Consider the following 26,278-nt stretch of genomic DNA (forward strand, 5'->3'; position numbering starts at 1 on the left):
TGCCAATTTACCTACACTGCAAATGCTAAATGTGTAAGCACTGATAATTTAATTGTATTTTAACGATTCCACCTCTGCACCTAATTTGTGAATTACAATGGTAAACCTCAATATGCTTTTCACTTCACATCTCATATGTGAGGCATTGCATGGGAATTGCACGCACACACACACACACACACACACACACACACACACACACACACACACACACACACACACACACACACACACACACACACACACACACACACACACACAGCCCTGTTGCTGGAAGCCTCTTGTGAGCTTTCTGTCATTGTGGAACATGGCAATTGAAAATAATGAATCTCTAGATTGAATACAAGTAACCTTTAATGGTAATCATAAACATATGGCCAGGTTTTAACACTAAAGTGGAATTGTGTTTCGACTGCAACCCCCAATGGACATCATACGATGGAAAGAGAATTTGAGTGCAAAGCACCTGAGAGATTTGTTCACTGTCTAATCATGAGAAATGGATGCATTATGGTCTTAAAGGCATTCATTGCCACATTATGATTTTACAGGCTGCAGTTGGTAAAAATATGTCCTACTCAAACAAACCATCCCTTTTGTTGCCCGAGGGCTTTGAAACATGAAAGAAGGATGAGTTTCTTTTCCATTTAAGCTTTGCTCTTCCTCTGCGCTTAATCTCAACATTCCAGTGGCCCTCTCCAAGTTACACAAACATTTTGGGGAATGTTAGCTTGTGATGACATGCACTGTTTGATAAGGCTGCAAGTGCAGAGCGCTTGGTAAATAGTAACCAGAGGCCACTGGAGTTCAACCGTCATGTATTTTTGCATCCACTCTCATGAAACATCAACCGGTCACTGTTCGTTGTGCTGCATGTTCGTTGTGGTCTCTCGCAATTTGAGGTCAACCGGGCGACCATACACAAGAGTGGGATGGAGGTTGTGTTCTCTAACAGTGTGAAACAATTTTAAAACAGGCGTATGTTGAGTACTCAAACTTTATAGCATTGCAAGGGTTTCCATGAATTATAGTGGGTCCTGTCCTCCTTTTTTCTTCTCTTTCTCTGATGGACTGAGCTTCAGCAACTGGAAAGAAACACACACAATCTGTAAGCAGTTAATGGAGTGACATGTGTTGTAGCTTTGGCCAAACCTCAAGGCTTTGAACAATTACGGGGTAAACTGCGGACTCTTTCACTCAGCAACCAAACACAGTCAATGGGGGCACACGACACAGGAAAGAACTTTTGAGTGTGTATTCCCTTATTGTGCATCGTTTCCTTGGGAAATTTCTATCAGAATGTTTCCTTCTGTCCTTGTTAATTTCCAATGAGTATATTTTTTCATCCACATTCTCATTTGTAATTAGTTTTCCCCAGGTATTTCATCAACCAAAGGGAATATATGAGAATCAAGATAGATTAAAAAAAAAGTTATAAAGACAAGCATGCAATGCAACAAGATTTTTTTTAAATCCCTTTATAACTTCGAGTCAATTGTAATACCCCAGTCGAAAATGGTAAATGAGTAAACCAACGATCAAACCTGTGGAAGAGGATTTAAACTAACTTCCAACTATTGAAGTAGAATGTAAACCGATAAACAAACCAGTGGAGAAAGATGTAAACTAACAAACAAACTAACAGAGCATGATGTAAACCACCAAATAAACAAGCAACACAATATGTAAACCAACAAACAAACCAACAGAGCAGGATCTAAACCCACAAACAAGCCATCAGAGAAAGATGTAAACTAACAAACAAACCAGTGTTGCATGATGTAGATCAACAAAGAAACCCACAAAGCAAGATGATTTAAACCAACAAAAAAAACCGGCTGATCAGGATGTAAACCTACAAACAAGCCATCAGAGAAAGATATAAACCCAGAAACAGACCAGCGGAGCAAGATGTAATCCAAGAAACAAACCAGCGGAGCAAGATGTAATCCAAGAAACAAACCAGCGGAGCAGGATTCCTACAGCCTGGCCCGATTTAAGCATAGCTTCAGAGTAAGCCATGTTGGCACACTGGATATGAGTCAGGCTAATCTGCTGATGTGTATAGTTTGTAAGTTGAAAAGGCATCAGCCTACACTGCTGATGTGTATGGATTTTCACATGGATGGTTTGAGGATGTCATGATAGCATAATGTGATGGAGATTGAACTCAATTGGTTCAGTTCTGGTTCTTTGCTTTATCCACTTGATAGCTGCTGCAGTTGATTCTGTACAAGCAGCTGCAATACCAGTAGGGTGAAAATGAGAGTTCTGTGGCACTTTACCTTGGACACCTCCTACCCTTCTATAATGATGTAATCATACAACCTACATAACTACATAACCATGTGGTCATTTATTTACTCATTTATAGTTATAAAAAAAACAACGGGTTTAAAAATAGGGTACATTAAAAAATTATGGTGCACTTGACCTCTTGACCTTTAATGCCACCCCAAAAAAAGATATAATCACATAATGTCCACAATTATGTAACCAGGTCATAATTTTCAATAATAAGTCAGTATATTTAGAAATGAAAAAAAGCAAAAGATGGCTGAATTGTCAAAAGACATCTTCAACATACCCCCAAAAATCGATTTAATGATGAAACCATGTAATAAATGTGTAACTTTCTCTCCTTTAAATGACTAAATATTGTCATACTTGCAAAACGTGTATTCTTTTAAATAATTTTAAGCATCATGTTGAAGATAAAATTCATAATGGAATAAAAATATATTAGCCGGTTGTTCTTTGTATCAGTTGTTCTTGTACAGTTGTAAAACGACATCGAAGAGAGAGAGCATTTCAAGACCCCAAAACAAAACAAAACAAAATTGTACTGATATAAATATTGAAAGCCACTGTTTTTTCCTTAAAATATATGTTTAAAATAAAAATACAGGTACTTCATTATAAACAGCGAATAAAACATTAAAAAAATTATATTAAACACAAAATTCTATATGGTGAGTAAAATAGACAAATTTTTTATTTTAAACAAAATCCAGTAATAAATGCAATGAATAAACACAGATGAATTGTATTTATAAAAGGAGTGTTTTATTTTAAAGATAAAATCATATCTTTAAAATAAAACACTCCTAAAATAAATCGGGTTAGGGTTAGGACTCTGATGGGACTGAATTATATGCTGATGATGGTCGATAAATAGAGCAAAGAAAAACGTTTTCCTCCATCTATAAATGGTGAGAAAAACATCGTCAAACTTTTGACAAATCTCTTAACACCTCTTATTTTAGAAGACACACAATAACACAAAGATACAGACAACAAGTAGGAGGAATAGATCCACCCCCAGTGTTAGTCATTGTGATGTTTGTGGCATAGACATTTTTCAAGATTTAATGTCACAATTACTAATAATGCGCCAAAAGGAAAGCAAGTAGAAGAAGTCTGTTTGAGAACACAAGCATTTCATACTTTCACATGTTATGATTTTTAATAATTGCAATATTTACAGATACCAAATTATAAAAGATCAATAGATGATAACAGCAGGCAGTGGTTTTGATGTTGTTATTTGTTAAGGTTAATCATATTGATCAACACATTTTATAATGTAATCCTTTATCTGTTTGTTCTTATTTTGAATATCACTGAAAGTCATTCAAAGTAAAATGAAGATAATAAATATTTTACTCGGTTTATCTTCGCTCCTCTTTACACTGTCAATTGCAAACCGGAAAGAGCCAGGGCTCATCGTGTCTGCACCACATCAACACCAGACCAATTTATATAGAAAATAAAAATGTAAAACGTTTTTGGGTTGGTTTTCTGTAGTTTTTTGCACACAGATGTACACAATCACCCATCCAAGCTCAAGCTGCCTAAAAGTTCTTCCAACACCCCTGTACCCCTCTATCTCCAATGCTTGCAGGTACCTATCTAATTCAAATTTAAACTTATCTCCTGTTTCTGCTGCCACTACCTTTCCAGGGAGACCATTCCATACATTAACTACTCTCTGAGTATAAGACCCATGCCTTGCTACTGTCTTAACTCTCCTCTTCTTTACTCTCAGGTTATGGCCCCTGGTCCTACCACTGTCTACTCTGTTGAATAATTCATCTGCACTTATTTTGTCTAAAGCCTTCATTATCTTAAACATCTCTATCATACCCCCTCGTAACCACTTCCTTTCTTGCAAATAAAGCCCCGTCTCCTTCAGCCACTCCTCAGAGCTGAGTCAAGAAATCTGAAAATACTCAAAAATCAATCTATGAGTCCGATACTGAACGGCAGTTATATCCTTCCCAATTTGTGGTGACCAAAACTGTATATCTTGTAAAAATATCAAAACTGCACATGAAAAACGCAAAAACCGAGTAGAAATACAAGATGTTCAATAGTTTAAACAACAAAACAATTTATCCATCAACATTTACGGACTAAGTGTGAATAATGAACTCTACGTAATAAGAGATACAAAAAATTTTAAAGATGAAAAAACTCACATTGATGATCTATATTTTAACCATGGTTCCATTTCACATTATGCCGACTGTAAAAATATATCAATATTTGTTGGTTCTCAAAGATTTGAAAGAGATGGGAAAAAATCTCTTTGCAGAAGAAGCTTAAATTTATTTCATGATAAACTGAGATGAGGACATCTGGAATATTGCCTGAATAATAAACCTGTTAGAATTAAAATGCCTCCTGTAGAAGATGCAACTCTTAAATTCGATGTTTATAGAATTTTTTAATTAAATATCGTTTTTTATTTTATGCTAATTTTGAATGTATCTGAGAATTTTTTTTTTAATTCTTCTTCTTGTAATCCAAATAACTCTTACACAAATGAATATCAAAACCTGCGTATGCCATCCAGTTTCTGTTATAACATCAAATCATCCGAAGGTGACAAAAACAATAAAATGGAATTATACAGAGGAAAATATGCCATGAAATAATTTATTGCTATTATATAAAAATGAACAAATGGTATACAGTACATAGAATAAGATAAAGAGGCCTTTAAAAATACACAAAATTGTCATATCGACATATATAAGAACGAGTTGATTGTGTGTGTGTGTGTGTGTGTGTGTGTGTGTGTGTGTGTGTGTGTGTGTGTGTGTGTGTGTGTGTGTGTGTGTGTGTGTGTGTGTGTGTATGTATGTGTGTGTGTGTGTGTGTCGTTGATTCTTTGCTCCATAATTTGGGTTTCAGAAGGTGGAACAGAGTCCTTCCAAGATTCGAAGTATCCCCCTTTGTTTCAGTGAAGGATCGTGATTGATGGCCTAAGGTGTGAAGTTGTATGGGTCTCAGTTTTGTTCCGAGGACTTTTTTCAGGATTGTCACTGAGCCCCTGCCAGCCTCCAACTGTAGTTTGTTTGTGGTAATGTTCCCAGGGATGGTTTGTAGGATCTTTGTGAGGTTCTTCTTTATCATTCCCGTTGCTCCAATTATCACTGGTACAATTTTAGCATTCTTCAGCTTCCAGGATCTTTTCACTTCATTCTTGAGGTCTTGATATTTGGTCATTTTCTTGATTTCTGTGTTGTTTAGACCAAAATCACTGGGTACTGAAACCTCAATTAACAATGCCTTCTTTTCCTTCTTGTATCTGAGTACTATGTCCAGTCACAGTACACCGTTTTCTATTTTCACTCTGGATAGGATCATCATATCATACGTGGGAATGATTGCTTTTGGTTCATGTTTCCATGAGTTTTGTGGAACTGGGAATATTGTGTGTGTGTGTGTGTGTGTGTGTGTGTGTGTGTGTGTGTGTGTGTGTGTGTGTGTGTGTGTGTGTGTGTGTGTGTGTGTGTGTGTGTGAAGCCTTTTCCTTGATTTCTAGACAATTCCATACCCCTCGGCCAATCTCCACCAAATTTTGCATTCGTGCTGGGGGTACCCAGGGTCACGTCATGGGAACCCTCCCCCCTCTGCAAGGCAGCTGTCTATATCTATGTGTTTGCATGTCTGAAAAATCATAGAAAAAAAAAAGACAACTGGAGACTGAGGGGAAATTGACCTCAAACAAAGAAATGAGGCCCAGCATTATAATGGTGCACTCCCAGGTTAATTTTTGCTGCAGCTTAAAGTATCAATCTTCTTGATGGTTTACTAAAGTCTAAATAACCCTCCAGGCAAAAATAGCATTCCTTTCCTGTAGTAATTCTCTGCAGACTACTGTAGTAGGACCTGTTACCAACTATAGTATATGTGAGTACTACTCTCATATACTATAGTTCTAACTGTAGCATTTTTGCCTGGGCTAATCTTGATTGGGTGACCCAACTTCTATATTATAAATCCCTCGGAGTAGATAAGGTAAGAGACCATTGTCTTATATATAATGGGGAAGTTTAGAGGAGAAACTCATAATGCTTATCATATAATTTGAGTTTTAATAACCCAATACAAACTCCAGTTTTTTTTAATATCACAACATTTACCAATGATATTCATCTATTTATAAAATAATTAAGTTGTATTCCTCATTATATCTCTCCTATTCCTTCAACAGATGAAAAAATATCGTTATTTTACAAAATCAAATCCTATTCATAAATCCTATCTTCGATTTTTAGATCATTGTAAATGTATGGCAATATTATCGATCAGGTTTAGCTAAAAATTTGACATCTTTTCCAATTTTACAAAAAGAGTTCAGTGATGAACAAATACAATTGCTCACAAATAAGGATGTTTTCCTTGTGATTATGTAGATTCCTTTGAAAATTTTAATTAAATTTGCCACGTCATAACAGATTGAATGATACTCATATTTCTAACACAAAGACGATGAACATGCCAAAAAGGTATGGGAAAATTTTAACATGAAAAATAAGGGCGAATATCATGACCATTTACGAATGGACGTTCTACAACTAAACAGATATTTTTGTGGAATTAAAAAAAACCCTGCTTTGAGAAAAATTCTTATAATCTTAAACCAGCTCAACTTTTACACAGTATCCAGATTAGCTTGGAAGTCAGCTCTAAAGATGACCAAACTAAAATTAGAATCATTAACAAATGTCGATATGCTCTTAATGTTTGAATCTTCTAAAAGAGGATGCATTTCACAAGTCTGTTCAAAGAAATATGCAAAATCAAATATTAAAGATCTTGAAGACTGATTAAAATAAAGAATCAAATTATCTTATATACATACACCCAATGAGATACAGTACGTATATTGACGTAAATAACCTTCATGGATGGGCGATGTCATTAACATGTACAGATTATGCTCTTGAAGGCAATGGGCTGGTGCTTCACCTTCCTCTGTTATACACCACAGTGGGCACTCAATTGTCAAGTGTGAGATGATAAAACAAGGATCAACATGCAAGGATTGGTTCGCCCACACATTTAACCCTCACCCTCAACCTCTTTTTTCCTAGTCCAGTAAATAGGGAGCATCAATTAAACCAAACCGGTACACTACACCCCCTCCCTCGCTCATTCTTGTACAACGCCACTCACCCCTCTTCACCCTGATACACCTCATACCTCCCCACTTTTGTACACCCCCTCTTTCCCCAATATACTCCCTTCTTGTTCTGGTACACCCACATCCTCCTTTGGTCCCCCCGGTACACCCCACCCACCCTCCTACATTTTGTACACCCCACCACCCAACAGTACACCCCATCCCATCCCCATTGGTACCCAACTCCCCCACTTCTGGTATGCCCCACCCCTCCTCCAATACACCACTACTCTCCCCAGTGCCTATACACCCCACCTCCAACCACCTCTGGGAAACCACATCCACACCCACCACCACCCTCACCTTTGGTACAACTCAACCACATCCACCCCTGATACACCCCACTCCTGCCCCAAATACACCTCACCTCCACCCGCCCCGGTACCTTCCATCCACACCCGACCCTGGTAAACACATCAACACCTGCCCCAGGTACACCCAAACACTCTAAAACCTTCAACACAGCATTTTTGTTTTTAACAATCATTTTTTCCTCATTTTGCAATTGAATGAATTATAGATGAGATGAAGATAGAGCATGCAGTTATTATTGTTCCCGTTGCATCTTGTAACTCGAGTACATGTAAGAGCGTATACAAATAATGTCTTTTGCATTTTGACCAGGAACTCAACAGAGGAGAAATTACAAGATCTGTCCTGCACTCCACCGATAATAATCAGAGCAAATACAAGATGTCTGTGGCATTGCAGTCAGGAACTCAATGGAGGAGAATTTGATTTGTTCCTCAACTCCACTGACAACACTGTAAAATAAATAAATGAAATGTCGTTTATATTATCTATTACATTATTAAATACAACTCTGATAGAGTTGTTTTTTTAAGAGACTTATCTCACCTCACTTAATATCTTCTTGATGTCGAATGGCTCAACATCTGTCACAAGAGCAGAACTTGCTTTCTTGGTCATTCAATAAGTCCTCAAACAAGTTGACACTCTCATCAGGTTAGGTACAGTAAGAACTGAATGTTCCTTTTGAAATTTACAAACTATTTTCTGCAGAAATACATTATTTCCTGGTTATTGTGGAACTTTAACATTCAGCTAATCTTCAAAGAACAACTTGTTCACCGATATAAGAAAAAAATATTCTTACATCGATAGTGTTGAGTTTCTCATCAAGTTCATCGATTAGGAAGTCACAACGGCTCGGCATCAATCACAACAGGCTGATGATGGACAGACACCGCAATAAAAAGAGACAACGAATTAGAGGCAATGTAATTACATTAAGGTTAAATTTAGTTGTGCAGTAAAAGTAATATAAAAATATATTAATTAAATCAGACATACCCTTCTGTCGACGGAAGTCCAAAATCATCCCCCTCGAGAAGTGCGTGTTCCTTTTGGACTTCGAAGGGACAAGAACTGCAGAGGGATAAAAAAAATATATATTTTAAAAACAAATTACAATAAAACTGTGGGATAAATGTGGTACACATTGGATTAAGACAAAAAAAAATACTGCATATTTGTCTGTCCAACATAACTTCAAGTAGTGTTTTTGTTGTGTCTTAGTTTGAGTAAAGGAGTAAATTCAGAGGAAATTTTTTTAGGAGGTGCTTTTATTGTAATGTCCACTCCAAACTCGTCTTCACTGTCCAAGAGCAGAGCAACCCTCGAAGCAGGTGATGGCGACGATATTTGTCTGTCTAAAATTTATCTTTCTATACTCTGGAGAGAAGCTAATGGAGTGGGGTGTTATTAAAAGTCTTTTATACAATTTTATGCAAAACAACAAGCTCAGCGGATCACGGGATTGGGGCAAAAGCCTTTGGAACCCCCACTCTTTTTGATGAGAGGAGAAAAGCCACGGGGTAAGTTTCTCGAGTTGGATTGCGGTCGTGTGTGACTGGGTGGTGCTGAGGTGTCGTCCACCAGACGGCGGTTTCCTTGGGTTCACCTGAGGCGGTCCCTTCGGGTGGGTGCCTGGAATGCAAGGAAAATACAAGGGAATCTAACACAGTTGGAGGCAGGTCATTCAGCCAATCAGGCCTGAGTGATACTAATTTATCCACACAAGATACAAGGAAGAAAATGCAAAAAAAAAAAAAATTGAATTAATGAATTTTCAAAATATTTTTCAAGTTTTTTGCAAAAAAAAAAATTAGTTTCCTTCTTCCCCTCAGGGGAGGAGGCATGGGCTTGGTTAAAAGCATCCAACATCAATGACACAACACCCCTTGACAAGACCCCCACCAAAAGCACTCTGAACACAATGACCCGTCGATGCTCAAACTACCGAAAGTCCCATCAACATCGGCACACCCCTCTATCTCCAACACTTCCAGGTACCTATCTAATTCTAATTTAAACTTGCCTACTGTTTCTGCTGCCACTACCTTTCCAGGGAGACCATTCCATGCATTAACTACTCTCTGAGCGAAAGTCCCCTGCCTTACAACCATCTTAACTCTCCTCCTCTTTAGTCTCAGGCTACGGCCCCTGGTCCTATCACTGTCTACTCTGTTGAATAATTCATCTGCACTTATTTTATCTATTCCTTTCATTATCTGAAACATCTCCATCATATCTCCTCGTAACCGCCTCCTTTCTCGTGAATACAGCCCTGTCCCCTTTAGCCGCTCCTCACAGCAGAGTCTAGCGAGGCCTGGAATCAATCTATTGGCCCTGTGCTGAACCCTCTCTATGGCATCTATGTCCTTCCTCAATAGTGGTGACAAAAACTGCACACAATATTCTAGATGTGGCCCTCATTCAATTCCTGTACAATGTGAACACCACCTCGATCCCCTTCTGAATACAACCTAAAACCCGATTTGCTTTACCTATAGCTACCTGGCACTGTGCTGCCTGCTGACCTACCATATCTATTACCACCCCCAGGTCCTTCTCCTGTGTGATAAGCTCCAAAATTACCCCTAGCATCCTGTAATCGCTATTTCCATTGTTCTTTCCCTCCCGAACACCTTACACTTGCTCACGTTAAATTACATCTGCTAATCTTTTGCCCAATCTATACAAGTATCAATACTTTCCTAAATGTGATCACCACCCCCTCTACTATCCACCTCACCTCCAAGCTTGGTGCCATCTGAAAATTTGGAAAGCCTACCTCTTTACCCCACCACCCAAATCGATCTAAATTATGAATAGTAATGGTCCGAGTACTGATCCCTGAGGATCCTACTTACATCCTCCGAGCAAGACGTCCTCCCACTCACAGCCACTCTTTGCTTCCTACCACTAAGCCAGTTTGCAATCCAATTATCTCCCTGACCAGCCATTCCACAAGCCCTCACTTTGGCTAACAACCTCCGATGTGGTACCTTATCAAATATCTTCTTAAAGTCTACATATACTATGTCCACTGCCTTTCCATCATCCACCCAATCGGACACTGCTTCAGAGAACTCTAAAAGATTTGTACAACAAGAACTACCTTTGGTAAACCCATGCTGACTACCTTTAATTAGTTTGTATTTATTTAAATGGTTCCTCATCTGGTCCTTAATTCATGTCTCCAACACCTTCCCCACAACTGAAGTCAAACTAACAGGTCTATAGTTTCCCAATTCTTCTCTGGATCCTTTCGAAATAATTGGTGTTACATTTGCTACACTCAAATCCTTCAGTACCTGTCCTGACTACGGTGGTGAGCAATTAAACATATCCGTAAAAATCTCGCTTACCAGCTCGGTCACTTCCATCAATGCTGTCGGTTGCATATTATCTGGACCTAATCTTCTCTTGGATTACCGAGCTGTTCCTTCACTTCCTCCACTTCAACCTGGATCTTCTGTAAAAGTCCCTTCTCACCTCCTCGATAGATACACTCAGCTATTGGCAATTCTCCTGACTGTTCTTGTGTAAAAATTGAAGAAAAATACCTGTCTAATAAGCCTACCATCTCAATTTCATCACTAACCACTCTCCCGGTGATATTCCTCAATGGGCCCACACTGGGCCTGACCTGTTCTTTTCCCCTGATATGCTGAAAGAAAGCCTGGCTATTATGTTTAATATTCTCAGCCTTGTCCTTCTCATACTCAGTTTTGGCTTGCCGAGTTGTTTTCTTAACTTGTCTCTGTTTACTCCGATAGTGATATCAATGTAACTCCATTCCCTTTATTTTAAACCTAAGAAATACCTCCTGCTTTTCCTTAATAGCATTCCTTATCTCACTGCTCAATCACCCTGGTCTCTTTCTGCTTCTAGTTTTACACCTCATTGGAATGTACGTACTCGACACATTTGGTCCTTGAAGGTTTCCCATTTTTCTGATGCTGATTGTCCTGTTGTTAGAGTCTCCCAAGCTACATCACCCAATTCTCTCCTCATACCCTCAAAGTTTGCCTTTCTGAAATCTAAAAGCCTTACCCTACTATCCTGAACTCAAACCCTCAACAAAATCTTAACACACACAAATTTATGGTCACTTGCTCCTAAATGCTCCCCGACCTCCACTGACTCCACCATATTGGGATCGTTACTTAAAAGGAGATCCAACATGGAACTTCCCCGAGTGGACTTATCTTCAAACTGGGTTAAAAAGAAATCCTGGTCTAAATCTAGGAAATCCTCATCTGTCTGCCCTTTCTCTGTTCCTGGATCCAATCGATCCCTGGCAAGTTAAAATCTCCCAAAATCAATACTCTTCCTTCACCACATGCCCTTTAAGAAAGGATGATCATCTCGCCTATTCTTAAGATATCCTGAAGAATGTCCTATCCCTAAGAGAGGATGATCACCTGTCTCTGTTATCATCTGAGCCCAAGCATTTGAACATCGGAATTGCAGCACTTTCTGAGGTTCGGAGATGGGATTGTGGTGACATCATGGTGGGTGGTTACACTGACTATTGGTCTGGTGCCTCTGATGGTTACCATACCCAAGGAGTTGCTGTAGCTGTGTCCAATAAGCTGACCCCAATGACAATTGAAGTAACACCGGTCAACAAGCGTATTATGAGATTAAGGATTCGTCACTCCTTAGGTGTCATTTCCCTGGTCTCTGTTTATGCTCCGACTGATGTGAGTGATCTCACCATGAAGGATGCATTCTACGCCACGCTCGAGTCTGTGGTTGATCAGTGCCCAAGACAAGATATTCTTCCAGTCTTGGGGGATTTCAATGCATCACCTGGAAGTGATAAGGAAGGTTATGAGGTGTGTGTTGGTCCCCATGGGTCTGGAACTATGAACCAGAATAGCACTAAGTTCCTTGACTTTGCAAGAAGTCATGGACTTAGGGTGGCTGGTTCATGGTTTCAGCGCCCACAAGCTCATCGCTGGACTTCGTTTTCCAATGCTGGTGGCGTGGCAAAGGAGATTTACCATTTGCTCATTGATGGTCATTGGAGGATGATCCAGAACTGCAGGGTCTACCAGAGTGCTCAATTCCTCAATACCGAACACAGGCTTGTGGTAACAACCCTGAAGTTGCAGTTGAAATCCGGGAGAACGGTACCAGGTACCATCCCAGCCTTGGCTGGATGTTGGCAAGCTCAAGGATGAGAGGGGGAGCTGAGGAGTTTTGCGAACAGGCTGAGTGGGGATTTGGGGGTTCTGGATGCTTTCGGGGATCCTGAAGAGTTGTGGAGCGCCTTCAAGACCACCGTCCTTGATGTTGCCGGTGGATGTCTTGGAACTCACTGGAGGGCGAAGAAGAATTTTGTCTCTCAAGGGAAACTAGACACCATTGACCAGAGTCGCAGGGCCAGGCTGAATGGCAGAGCTGAGTTGTTCAGGGATCTGAGGCATAAAACTGTACGTGCACTAAGGGTGGACAAGGAGGCCGATGTGCGAGGAATCTGTAAGGGGGTAGAACATCACCAATGGTGAAGTGATTCTGGTCCTGCGTATTGCATTCCTTGAAGCCCGTCCCTCGGTGTCCTGAAGTTAGAGTGGAGGGTGGTAGGCTCTTGACAGAGGAGTCTGAAGTGAAGGCCAGCCAGGCCGGTTACTTTGAGCGGTTGTACCAGGATGATCCACCAGCTATTGTGTTGGATGTCAGGAGTGTTACTTATCCCTATTGCTGATCCTCCAATCAACTGTGATCCACCTTTGTCTGTGGAAACACAGGCTGTGGTAAACTTGTGGAAATGGGGTAAAACTCTTGGGATCTGTGGCATCCATGCTGAACTTCTCAAGGATGGTGGAAATGCTGCACTCGTGTCGTTGCATGCGGTTCTGTGCTCTGCCTGGAACACAGGCATCATCTCAACTGACTGAACGAGGGGTCTTGTTGTCCCTCCCTGGAAAGGGAAAGAGTGTTTGCCAGTACTGCAACAACTACCGAGGGGTGATGCTGCTCTCAGTGCCGGGCAAGGTCTTTTGTCGGATAATTCTTGAGAGGGTTCGCCACCATCTGCTTGAGCACCAGTGCCCAGAGCAGTCAGGCTTTACACCAAAGAGGTCAACGATTGACCGTATCCTTGCTGTTCGGGTCCTCACCGAACGCAGACGAGAGTTTCGGCAGGGGCTGCTTGCAGCCTACGTTGATCTCTTTAAAGTGTTTGATTCAGTGAATCGGGATGTCCTCTGGAGGATTCTTGGTCTTCATGGGGTGCCACCAAAACTGATCAATCTGAGGCCTGAACTTTACTCTGGTACTGAGAGTGCTGCGAGATGTGGTGGTTCCATCTCTGACATATTTCCAGTTATGACTGGTGTTCATCAGGGGTGTGTACTGGCCCCCACACTTTTCAGCACTTGTATGGACTGGATTCTCGGGAGGATGTCGGAGAGATCAAGCTGCGGTGCATCGTTTGGGAATGTCAAGATCTCTGACCTTGATTTTGCAGATGATGCAGTCATCTTTGCGGAGACTTAAGATATCCTATTTGGGGCCCTCGAGGTGCTGAATGAGGCATCATAGCCACTCGGATTATGGGTTTCCTGGTCAAAACTAAGATCCGACCTTTTAATAACATCTTGGACGCTGCTATCTTGTCTGTACATTTTTGTGGTGAGGATGTTGAGGTCACGGTGAGAATCACTTACATTGGCAGTGATATTCATGTCTCTGTTGGCTGTGAGTCAGAGGTCAATAGACGTCTGTGTCAGGCCTGGGGAGTCATGGATTCACTGCATCATGGGGTGTGGCACTATCGGTACCTCTGCAGGAGGATGAAAGTCTGAGTCTTCAGGTCATTGGTGCTTCCAGTCTTGCTCTATGGATGCAAGACTTGGACTCTGACCAAGGATCTGAGATGGAGACTTAATTCCTTTGGTTCCAGGTCTCTTCGGAGAATCCTTGGCTTTCACTGGTCGGACTTTGTGTCCAACGAGCGGTTGCTGAGAGAGACTCAAATGAGATTTGTGGCCTGAATCGTAATTGAGCATCATCTCCAGCTGTGTGGACATGTGACTCATTCTCCTGACACTGATCCCGCTCACCAGATTTTCTCAGCGAGGGAGCCTCGTGAGTGGAGGGGGACAGTGGGCCCATCATGTGCCTCTTGGTTGCAGCAGTTTGATCAGCATCTCCAGGAGATGGGGATGGGCCAGACATCTGCCTGGGGGATGGCCAGACGGAGACCCTTGGAGTACCAGCGGAAAGTGGATACCGCGACGCGCTGCTCCGGTACAAGTTTCCTTACCTGACCTGATACAATATGAGAACATTCTACTTGGACAGCACAAAAGGTCAAGTGCCCCAGAAGTGTTTGTTTCACCCAAATTGTTTTTTGAACCTTAAATAAGTATATAAAATACTATATGGTTATATAGTCATAAAGGTTATCTGATTACGTTAAAATAGGAGGAGCTGGGGTGTCTAAGGTAAAGTGCTCCAGAACTGTCATTTTCACCCTACTAATACCCACCCCTTCGGTATTAAAATAATCACATGGTGCATTTATGGTTCTTCGAGTCGAATGAAAGCTCTTCAACACGCTGTTGGGTGCATAAGCCTCTGCTACAGCAATGTAGCCATTGTTTGTTGGGTTTAATTCTCCACACATTTGGGGGAGGAGGGTGGTGGGTGTGATGCTGATTATGGGAAATAGCCTTCGTTGGATGACTGAGAGAGACAAAAGGCATGTTTCATGCAAAGAGTCTTCATTCTCATTGAATATTTGTGGGAATGGGAAGGGGGTTGGGATTTGTAGGTGCACCGATTGTGGGATGTCGGAGCAGGTCACCAAATCCTAAATGGCTCCTCGGTAAACGGAGATGTTTGTAACGGAACAGGTATGCAACAGTGACAGGACGTATGAGTCGGGAGTCTGCTTGTCTATGATCTATCTGTTCCTAAGTTTGCTTCCATCTGGAATTGAATCCCACGAAAAATTAGTGTCTGGTGGCATGCCAATGCAGAGCAATACACTGCGGAAGAATGTACTCTCATATCAGCGAGGCACTCACTCGCGTTGGAGATTACATCCTAATTGTCCCGATGTACCACAAAACCACAACCACATAACCACAAGAATATATACACAAGGATACACAAAAGGAACTTTGGCATGGGGGGAGGCCATTCGGCCCATCATGCCTGCGCTGTACCATCCCAAGAAACCAAAACCCATCCACACAATAGCGACTGACAATTCCTGCCAATATCTCCATACAAAGCTATCTGCAATGGATTTAGGTGCCTATCTAATTCAAATTTAAATCGATCTACCCCATCTACATACCATACTCGGTAGCATTATGGTTGGAATATCCGTTCTGAGTTTGCGAGGTGGGTGTTTAAAACCCAGACTGAGTCATACCAAAGAATTTATTAAAAAAAAATTGTCCTTTGTCCTTCCTTGCTTGATGCTCAAGTGAAGGGAAACACCGCTGGGAAGGCAATGGCAAACCACCCAGGAGAACTCTTGCCAAGAAACTGCTTCGGCAGGACCAATGCTCTGTAAAGAGTGTGGTGCATAAAAAAACCCTCCACTGCCAATACCTTTCCAGGGAGACAATTCCATGGATAATCTACTCTGTGACTAAAGGACCCATCCTTAAGCCGCTGTCACACCTTGATGTTTTAGCCAGCGTATGGCAATGTATCAAAATGTATGTAAAACGTTGGCGTACGCTGAACTATTGATGTTTTTTTTTAATTTTGGGCGTATAATAACGGGTTGGATGCATGCATAACGTATGAGTAACATACACAGAACGTTTTGATCACATATAGATAACTTATACCAACGAATGCTGAGTGTGTTGTCGGTGTTCACAACCTATGCCCAACAATAGTCTAACTTATGCAAGCGCGCGGTAGTGTATCGCCGACGATCACGTGGCGTAGCCTATTAAAAGGCTGCGGCACGACAATTCAAATAATAACCGCACTAGACATCGAAGTGTGAAGCCGTTGTCACACCTTGACGTTTTAGCCAGCGTATGCCGACGTATGAAAAATTTGCCGAATCAAGCTGGCACACGTCGAATACATTATGGGTAAGTTTTGTATACGTTAAGAGCACGCTGGCATATGTCGTAGTACGCTGGCATACGTCATTGTACACCGAGTCCGTCGAGAAATTTTCAGCATGTTGAAAATTTATCGACGTATGACACATGTTACGCATACGCTGACATTAGTTGAAGGCATGCTACGCGATCGTTGACACACGTCGACATACGTTACTTGTACATTACTCATAAGTCGAAACACGTCAAGATAATGGTTAGCGTCAGTGTTCCAGACTCCCTGTTTTTTTTTTTCTTTGGTATGATGGTTATGATTTAAATCGTTGAGAGGCAGCCTTTTAATTATATTATATTATAACCGCACTAGAAATGGAAGTGTCAACATCACCGTCATACCAACGAAAGAAAAAAAACCAGGGAGTCTGGAACACTGACGCTAACCATTACCTCGACGTGTTTCGACTTATGAGTACCTTACAAGTAACGTGTGCCAACGATCGCGTAACGTGCCTACAACTTATGGCCAGCATTATGTAGAACGTGCGAGTCATACGCTGGCATACGTCGGGAAATTTCAAGCATGGAAAATTTGTCGAACAGCTCAGCATACTCCGACGTTTGCCAGCGTACAAAGACGTATGTCAGCGTTCTACGACGTATGCCAGCGTGCTCTTAACGTATACAAACTTACCCATAACGTATTCGACGTGTGCCGGCGTTTTTCTCCCAATTTTGCACACGTCAGGCATACGTTGGCTAAATCGTCAAGGTGTGACAGGGCCTTACGTCTCATTTTTGTTACCATCAATCAAGACCCCTGGCTTTAACATTGTCCACTCTGCTGAAAAAATCCACGGCACCTATCTTGTCCACATCCTTCATCATCTTAAACATCTCCATCAGATATCCTCGTAATCACCTCCTTTCTTATGTATAAAGTCCTGTCTCCTTCAGCTGCTCCTCATAGCTTCGTCTAGCTAGTCCTGGAATCAATCTCTCGTCGTCGTTTGCACAATCCCCTCAATAGTAGTTTTTTGTCCTTCCTCAGATGTGGTGACTAAAACGGAACACAATGTTGCAGATGGGGGTTTACTAAATTCCTATAGAGTGTTAACACCACCTCTTTAGATGTATAATTTATCCCATTTTCGATAATACCTAAAACATTGTCACCTGTACCAATGAGCTGCCTGTCACTGTACTGTCTGCTTATCCCCGTATCTATTACCACTCTCAAATCCTTCTCCTGTGTCGCATGTTCCAATACTGCCCCTTGCATTATGCAATCCGTATTTCCATCGTTCTTATTATCCATCCCAATCATCTTTTTAAGTTTAAATTTTTTTTTTTTTTTAATGGAAGTTTCAACGATGTCGAAAAATGTCTCTGTGCCCCAGCGGAAGTTCATTTTAGAGACTTTTTTTTCCCTGACAAAGTCATATATTTACACATAAAAGCAGCTTCTTAGGGTCTATCCAAATACAAGAATTCCACAACACAAAACCATCAAACATATTGTTGAAAGGTTTGGAGACACTGGGAGTGTGAAAGATCAAATTAAAGAACAAAGTTGTCGAAAACCTTCAGTGATCACACCCGACAAGATGGAGGCTGTAAGAGAAGCTATGTCGACTTGCATGGCTCGTGGGGACTTCTCGCATAACTGTTGGTAAAATCATACACGGCGGTATGAAACTGCACCCACACAAGATGTAGTAACTGTAGCACCAAATCGAAATAAATAAGAGGGAGAGATTCCAATTTTGCACAGCCATTCGATTACTCCAGCGGATCGAAGAAGACCAGGATTTTCTATGCACCATCCTCTTTGGTGATAATGCCCATTTCCATCTCAGCTGCCGCATGAACAAACAGAACATGCGATTTTGGGTAGAACATCAACTGCACGTACATACGGAACAATTAGTTTCTGTTGCGGAAGTAATGGTTTGGTGTGCTATTGGATGTAGCAGGACAACAGGACCTTTCTTCTTGGAGAATGAAGCGAGATAAACCGTGACAGTCAGCATAGATAGATACATGGATATGCTGCAGAGAAAAATTCCTTCTGGCACTGAGAAGGAAGCAAGACATCACTATGAATTCAGTCATCTTTCAGCAAGACAGCGCAGCACTGCCCCGGTGCTGGAGTAATGGTTAGGATGGTGGGCCTGGTATCCTAGTGTCCTGCGTTCAATTCCTGCTTGGCTGTTGAATTAAGACCAGGTCGGGTTGACTCAGCCAGTCGTCCTTCCGAGGTTGGCAAAATGAGTACCAGCTTGCTGGGATGATTGAGCCATTCGAGTGTCTTGTGTCGGAGTAATGACTTGTCCAGGATTGTGCCCAATAGCCCGGGAGACTGCTCCGGAGCACCAATGCATCATTCAGAGTATGTTCCCAATGGATTTGGATTTGGAGTGCAACACTGCATACATCTAATGGTGCTTTGGAGTTGTTGAGAAGACATTTCCTGAGTGATCGACTCATTTCTCGGCGGATGGACAACCCACGACTCATTACTCCCCAGATGTGTCTCCTCCTGAATACTACCTACCTAAGAGGGTTCATCAAAGGTAAAGTCTACCAGACACATTGCAGCAGTTGAAAAAATAACATCAGATGCATACCAGCTCCAGTTCTCTGCCGAGTCATTGACAACCTCAGTGTCCATGGGGCAGCTGTCATCCAGAGGTGACGTGCTTAGATTGAGCACTTCATCAACTACTAATGATATTGCTCGTTATTGCTTGTCGAAGCATATTTTCACTATAAAAACCAAAAACTTAGCTAATCCTGTGGATTACGAGACAAAACAAACAAAGTTGACTCATAAAAAAAACAAATTGTAGTTAAATTAAAAGTTGCACATAATTTTGGACCACCTTGTATGCAACTGGAGCAAATGATTTAAATAAGGAGATGACAGTGTACTGAACGAACCACAAGCACACTGACCATCTCGACGAATAGCGAACACATCAAGCATGTCAGTTGATGACGTTGGTGATGCCAGTTTAACTGATAAAAGAGTTCCCGTTACCCACGTCATCTCAGAAAGAAACATCAATGAACGAGTCTACGATTAGTGCTAAGTGAGTTGACATTATAACACAATTGTAGGTCAAAGTTCAACTACCCATATAATTTCTCAAGTACAGGACTCATTCTCTTGCCTCAGTAGAGACCTTGATCATTGTAATAACACTAAGGTTTCAACCCCAATTTTTTTTCTATCAAATGTGACAAATATACTTCCTCATTATCAGGCGTTATCATTCCGACTACCTCATCAATATTTATCAATGCATCTCAGTGAATTAATGCAACCTGAAGGATCAAGTTGTCGAAATAGACGCAACACTTTCTTTCTGTCATGAATGGCAATTGCATCTGGAATCAGCTTAACAGTAGAAGGGAAAGTTACTTGATATTTAAAACAAAGTTTCAGCCATTACTTGCACATATGTTATTTTTTCTTTTATTTCCTAGTTAGAACACATTGAAAGGATTCGACAGTCACAAAACCCCCTTTCTCTCATTGTCCGTGATTTAACTCTTGCGTTTTCTTTTGATTGCAAAACGAGCTCTATATCCAAAGCTTCTGGTTTAAATGAGAGTCATACTTAGCTATAAACACTGCCAAAATCACCCCTAAAACTCTGACAAGCGAAGGGCAAATTGTTCTCCAAGCAGCTTTCATCATGTCAGTTTGGCTGAGGAACAGCGGAGAGTCAGCTCTGGACGTGGTTGGTCCGTGAGGACACACCGAAGGTACAAGGAGCCATCATCAGGAAGTTGAAACAGCTGAAGAAATGAAATACTGGCAGAAAATACTTGCGTGCAAAATGGTGTCAGTAATGATACTTACATGGTGTGTGTGTATGTGCGTGTGCGTGTGCGTGTGCGTGTGTACCACCAGCACAATTGCCATTGACCATTGTTTTTAAACCAATGTTCTTGTGAATTTGAAGCTGAATGACTGCTGCATGTGTCAGGCAGAACATAATGGAGAATCAATCCAGTACAATGGGTGTTTAGCCGGCTGTGTAATCTGCATCCAAACATTTAAAAATCCCATGGGAGATCTCACAAAGAGTGCACTGTGTTGGGATATGTTCAACTGTGTAGCATTCACGAGCTACACGTGACGAACCCATGTTAAAAGTATGCACAATTGTCATATATATTATTACAACTTTCATATGATTAATGATTCATTATATAACATTTCCATTGTGGTCCTTCTTTGTGGATCCAATTTGTTATTACAAGGAGACGACATTGCACATGAATTAATACAAGCGATTATTACCTCCATCACCAAAGGTGGACAGAGGATATATTTACCTCCACCACCAAAGGTGAAGTAGGTTCTGTTTTCACCCTTTTCTGTTTGTTTGTTTGTTTGTCTGTGTGCAGGATATCTCAAAAAGTTGTTGACGGATCCGGATGAAATTTTTTGGACAGGTTGGGTGTGTAACCACGACGAACTGATTAGATTTTGGTGAAGATCCGGATGCGACTACTAAAATTTTAAAAGTGATTCTTCACCATTGAGAGATAGGGCTAAACCCATATATAGCACGATATCTCAAAAAGTTGTAGAAGTATTCAGCCGAAACTTGGTGGACACGTTGGGTGTGTGACCTCAACAAATTGATTCGACTTTGGTGGAGATCCGAATCTGAATCTGGATACGAGAGTTATTTAATTTGAAAGTGCTTCTTTGCCATTGAGAGATCGGGCCAAAAACGACAAAGCACGATATTTCAAACATGTATTGGGATCAGGTTCTCACGGAACATAAAAAAAATATGTTCTCGTGGATCAGGCATTACCTGGCGGACGTATGTGCTCTACCAAGCCCCCTTCTCGTATTAAATGTTTTGCAGAAATTATTTATCATAGCAATTGTAATGAAATTATTTTTGCTAATTAAACAAAAAACATCATATATTAGGCAATAAAAATGCATTTACAAAACTTGCAATAAGAAAGTACAAAACCAAATTTCGAGCATATTGCTGCCATCTGCAAAAACGTTTTCACAAACTTTAGGTTTACAAAGCCTTGGTCGTTGGCACCCCACATACACTGCCTTGCCTCATTACTTCACTTGGCATATCCGAGAGCCTTCCTGTCCTTTGTGGATAACCTATATCTGCCGCAGATAAATAGTATTCAGCTTGCACGTGGTAAAAACATTAGGGCAGACCTGAAAGCAATTACAAACTCTGGATTGAAATATGAATTGGCAGCAAACACCCATGCCTGTGACTGGGGCTCGACATTTGTCAGAGATCAATGGAGAGTACAAGGCGACGGTGGGGTAGTGAACGAAGAAGCATGTGTTACCAACGATGCTCAGGTCGTCACGTCTGCCAGTGCGTTTTGTGCCGAAGTGGCTGCCCTGTTTGCGTGGTGACTCTGTGAGCCGTGTGAGCTCGATGCGAGGAGGCAGTGGTGCGCAATAGGAGGCGAGAGGCTAGAGGTGGGGGGCAGGAGGCTAAGGGATGTTTGCTCTGGCAAGGTTCCTGGCTGAGCAGGTTTTTTGCAGATGTGTAGCTGGCACACACATCCATACACCCTCCTCCTGCTCCTCCTCTTCTCTAGTCTCTTTCACTGCAGCCCGCTCTTTACTTTGCTTGCCTTCATCCATGCACAATGTGCAGCTTTCTGCACCTTGGACACGCATCGTGTGCCAGATGCACCTGCGTGAATAGGCAGGTCTATGTAGTCACGGCCTGGCATGAATAATTCCTTGTTTTCAGGGTCTTTTAATAGTTTGCATCATCTGCGTGACAATGCTCCAAAATAAGGATCTTCGGTTACTCTTCTACTCAAGGGAGCGAAGACTTGACTTAACAGGAAGTTCATTGAGCAACAAGTTAGACCTAACCCCGTTAGATTTCTTTAATTACAGGGTATGCAGTTGAAACAGGTCAATGGAAATACAATTCTTCAAACTGCAGATGGATCTGGTCTTTTCAGGAAAGCTCAAGGCAGAGATGTCACAATTTTCATTGTGCTAGAATGTAGCTCTCAGGCTGCTTGTTATACCCCTCCATGATGATCTTGTTCGAGATGCCCGTACCAGTTTGAATGGATAAGACAACAGTCAAGTTGATGAATCACCAAAGAGGATTTGCTCTGAAGTTAATGACATTGTCTCGCAAGCGTCCTTCATTACTGGCTGGGTGCACTCTTCAAAGGTGCTGTCCCTGTATTCATGGGCCCACACACCTGAGCTCATCAAATATCTGCAGCAGGAGGCCAAATAACAACTAATGTTCATCATTCAGGAGGTAAGGTAACCCAATGAACCAAACATAACACCACATGAAACCTCACAGATCGATCAGAGTGGTGGAGGAGAAAAAGGTCTTGACTTTATGTGAAATTATTGACTTATTTTGGCTGTTGATTGATAATAATAGGAATACGCGTACTTAAGAAGGTCAACTTAAAAAAAAAAAAAACCTTTTTTGTGTATGAAATTAATGATGGAACTATTATTACATGGATCCCTTGAAGGAGAACTTTGTAAAAAAGTGACCTTGTTGAGAAAATGGACTGATATGCTTCAAGAATACAATATCATCTTATATGCAGGTTGGGGAGGTAAATATCCCCGATTGATATATGGGATTAAAGGGAAAGTAAACTCAGCTTTCACAAATTCAGAAGTACTCGATCTATTCATTAATTAACTTTTCACTTCACATCTTTATATTAATATAATTAACCATTAGCCGGTAGACGTCACGTTGGCCAGATGAAATGTCCCATGCTTTTGATAATATTCTTAATAAGCCAAAAATAATTTTTAAAAAACCTCTAATGATCAGATGCAGTAATAATAACTTGAGATTTTAAGATTAGCTTCTCTTTAAGTCTAGAATGAATGGTCATTACTTTCCTCGTTTCCAACCAAGATTCTGCTGAAGAAAGCTGCTACAAAGGGTCCGTGGTGAGGGCGCGTGATGATGTCACGTCACCAGACACAATTCATGGACAGGTATAGAGACTGGTTAAGAATGTCAGTGTGATCAAGAATTTCCTACTTGAAAATGTTATTTTAAAACAATTTCAGGTTTTCATGAAGAATACACCACTACCCCCCTGATGATCCTCAAAATAGATGTTTGCTTGTTGGAGAATAACCGAACATGACATCCAATGCCGTGCAAGTTGCAAAATAACAAATGCAGCACTGCACACCAAGCATTATATTTGTTAACAAGTTATCGAGTGACAGTCTCCATGTTATATGTTATTTATATTTTTCACTACAGCCTTATCCAGTTTCGATTTACATCTTGTCAGGAACTCGTTTTCACGCAACAAACATTTCACCAAGCCACCATAGTAGCGTAAGTTTGGCAGTGCATCGTGAAACCACACAATGAGTGGCTCAGCCAAGAGATGTGCTTTGTTGTAATGAGACAGTTTCCATTCAATAGGATGCATGTCACATGAGCAGAAGTTTGAGTGAGCATTTCGCCGCCTCCTGCGATTCAACTCCAACATTTGAGTTGGGCAGCAGCTGCAGAACACATGTTGGCACATCGTGGAAATATTCGCCAGAAGAAAACGCAGCTTTTTAAGCACACTCAATGCTTCATTGTTGGAAGCACCTCCATAGCCAGGTTTTTGAGCTTGGTGGTGATCTGGAATGGTGAGGAAGGTAACGTGCAAGATGTCTGTGATCTCACCATGTCTACCGAGTCTTTGAACTTGATCAGAAGAACTTTGATAATGAAAATGCTCGTTATGGATAGAACAAGTCCTCAAAACAAGCTAAAAGGGTAGAAGAGGATATAGATAAGGAATATGATGTTAAGAGTGGGTTGAAATTGACAATGATGACATGGAGAAAAGAGCAAGCAACATGAAATGGGGGTGACATTCGATCAGGCAAGTAGTAGCCCACAACCCAGAGGACAGATGGCAAAGTGGGATTGTAAAAGTTGAGATGAACTTTATCGACACAAAGTAGAACCATGTATGTTCAACAAAGCTGGTACAGATTTATTTACCCCAAAAGCGCAAAACAAATCGTTATCCCACGCACGCGAAGTGAAAAGCGGGGTTAAGCAATTGGTTCACTTCTGTCTGGCTGTACTTCTGTCCATAAACGTCAGTTTATGATCGAGGAACAACTCGATTTCAATTGAATGTTATTCATTCAACACGAATAGGAAAATGAACCTGCAGGTAACAGTCCTTTGGTTTTTAATTCATCCCAATTACGCATGAGCAGAGACGTGTGACAAAAATGTTTTTTTTTTCAATTCTGTCTGCCTTTCTGGCAATGAAACAAAATTGAAAATCATTCCAAACAGGAAAGTTTCTGTTTTTAAGGTTGTCATAAAGGACACAAACAACAAGTACCAAGAACCAACGTAAGGTGTTAAATAAGGTGGTTTAAAAGATGCTGCAGAAACAGCGGTAAACATCCAGAATTGTTTTCTTCGATAAAATCTGGATTTTATTTCAATTGAATTATATACTTGAACACCGTAGAACACAAATCACCTTTTTGACACTTTCAAAACCCTTCCATTTAGAGGTTACTTGGATAAAATAGGCATTTTACATCATTTCAATCAATTTATGAATGAATATTTATGAATGGAAGTGTCAGATCAAAATGGCAATGTTTATTTTATGCTTAAAAATAAATCATTCTTTGTCTCGACTAAATATTTGAGATATTTAAATAAATCATTTCAAGAAAAAAAAACAGATAGCTCCAGTGAACTACACCACTGAGGTTGTTTGCATTGATCAAATTCTCCCCAAGAGTACTTGACTGAATCGGGAATTGATTTTTAAATAATTTTTTTGTTGCCAGATTTGAACGAAACTTGATACTGCACACCGCAGGAGAATGAGAAGGTGGCCCTAAAATTTTTGTGCTATCGTGCACCGTTTTGGCTATATTTCGGGAACATACATACATACATACATACATACAGACATACATATATACAAGATGAGTGTTTTAGTAATATATAGAAAGATAGAAGATATATAAATATATAATGTATAATATTATATATATATATATATATATATATATATATATATATATATATTAAAAAAAAACATTTAAATAAAATCCTATACAAATATATGTATATACGGTATTACTAAATGATAAAATATTCACTAAATAAATAAAAATATACACTGTGTGTATATGTATATCTTCTTCTTCTTCTTTCGGCTGCTCCCGTTCGGGGTCACCACAGCGGATCATCCGTATGATCCGCATAGTGATTTGGCACACGTTTTACGCCGGATGCCCTTCCTGACGCAACCCTGGTCGCCTCTTACGACACAGGGATATGTGTGTATGTATATATATATATTGTTGCGGATTTCGCGCCCGCCGGCGTGCGAACGGCCACGTAACTCGAATCGCGGCACGTCGCCC

The 26,278-nt window shown here is 40.8% G+C and overlaps 1 long non-coding RNA gene across 1 annotated transcript; it reads right to left on the reverse strand.

The window, feature by feature from the left end:
• Positions 1-269: 269 nt before the first annotated feature.
• Positions 270-9,423, reverse strand: LOC147016600 (uncharacterized). The gene is made up of 4 exons (XR_015049681.1): positions 9,286-9,423; positions 8,792-8,866; positions 8,595-8,667; positions 270-1,085 (listed from the first exon to the last, which is right to left on the reverse strand). It is a non-coding gene; the product is annotated as an uncharacterized LOC147016600 (long non-coding RNA).
• Between the last annotated feature and the right edge of the window lie 16,855 nt (positions 9,424-26,278).

Source organism: Eptatretus burgeri, chromosome 11, assembly GCF_056783735.1.
Source record: "Eptatretus burgeri isolate ZD-2024b chromosome 11, Ebu_testis_v1, whole genome shotgun sequence".
NCBI classification, from domain to species: domain Eukaryota; kingdom Metazoa; phylum Chordata; class Myxini; order Myxiniformes; family Myxinidae; genus Eptatretus; species Eptatretus burgeri.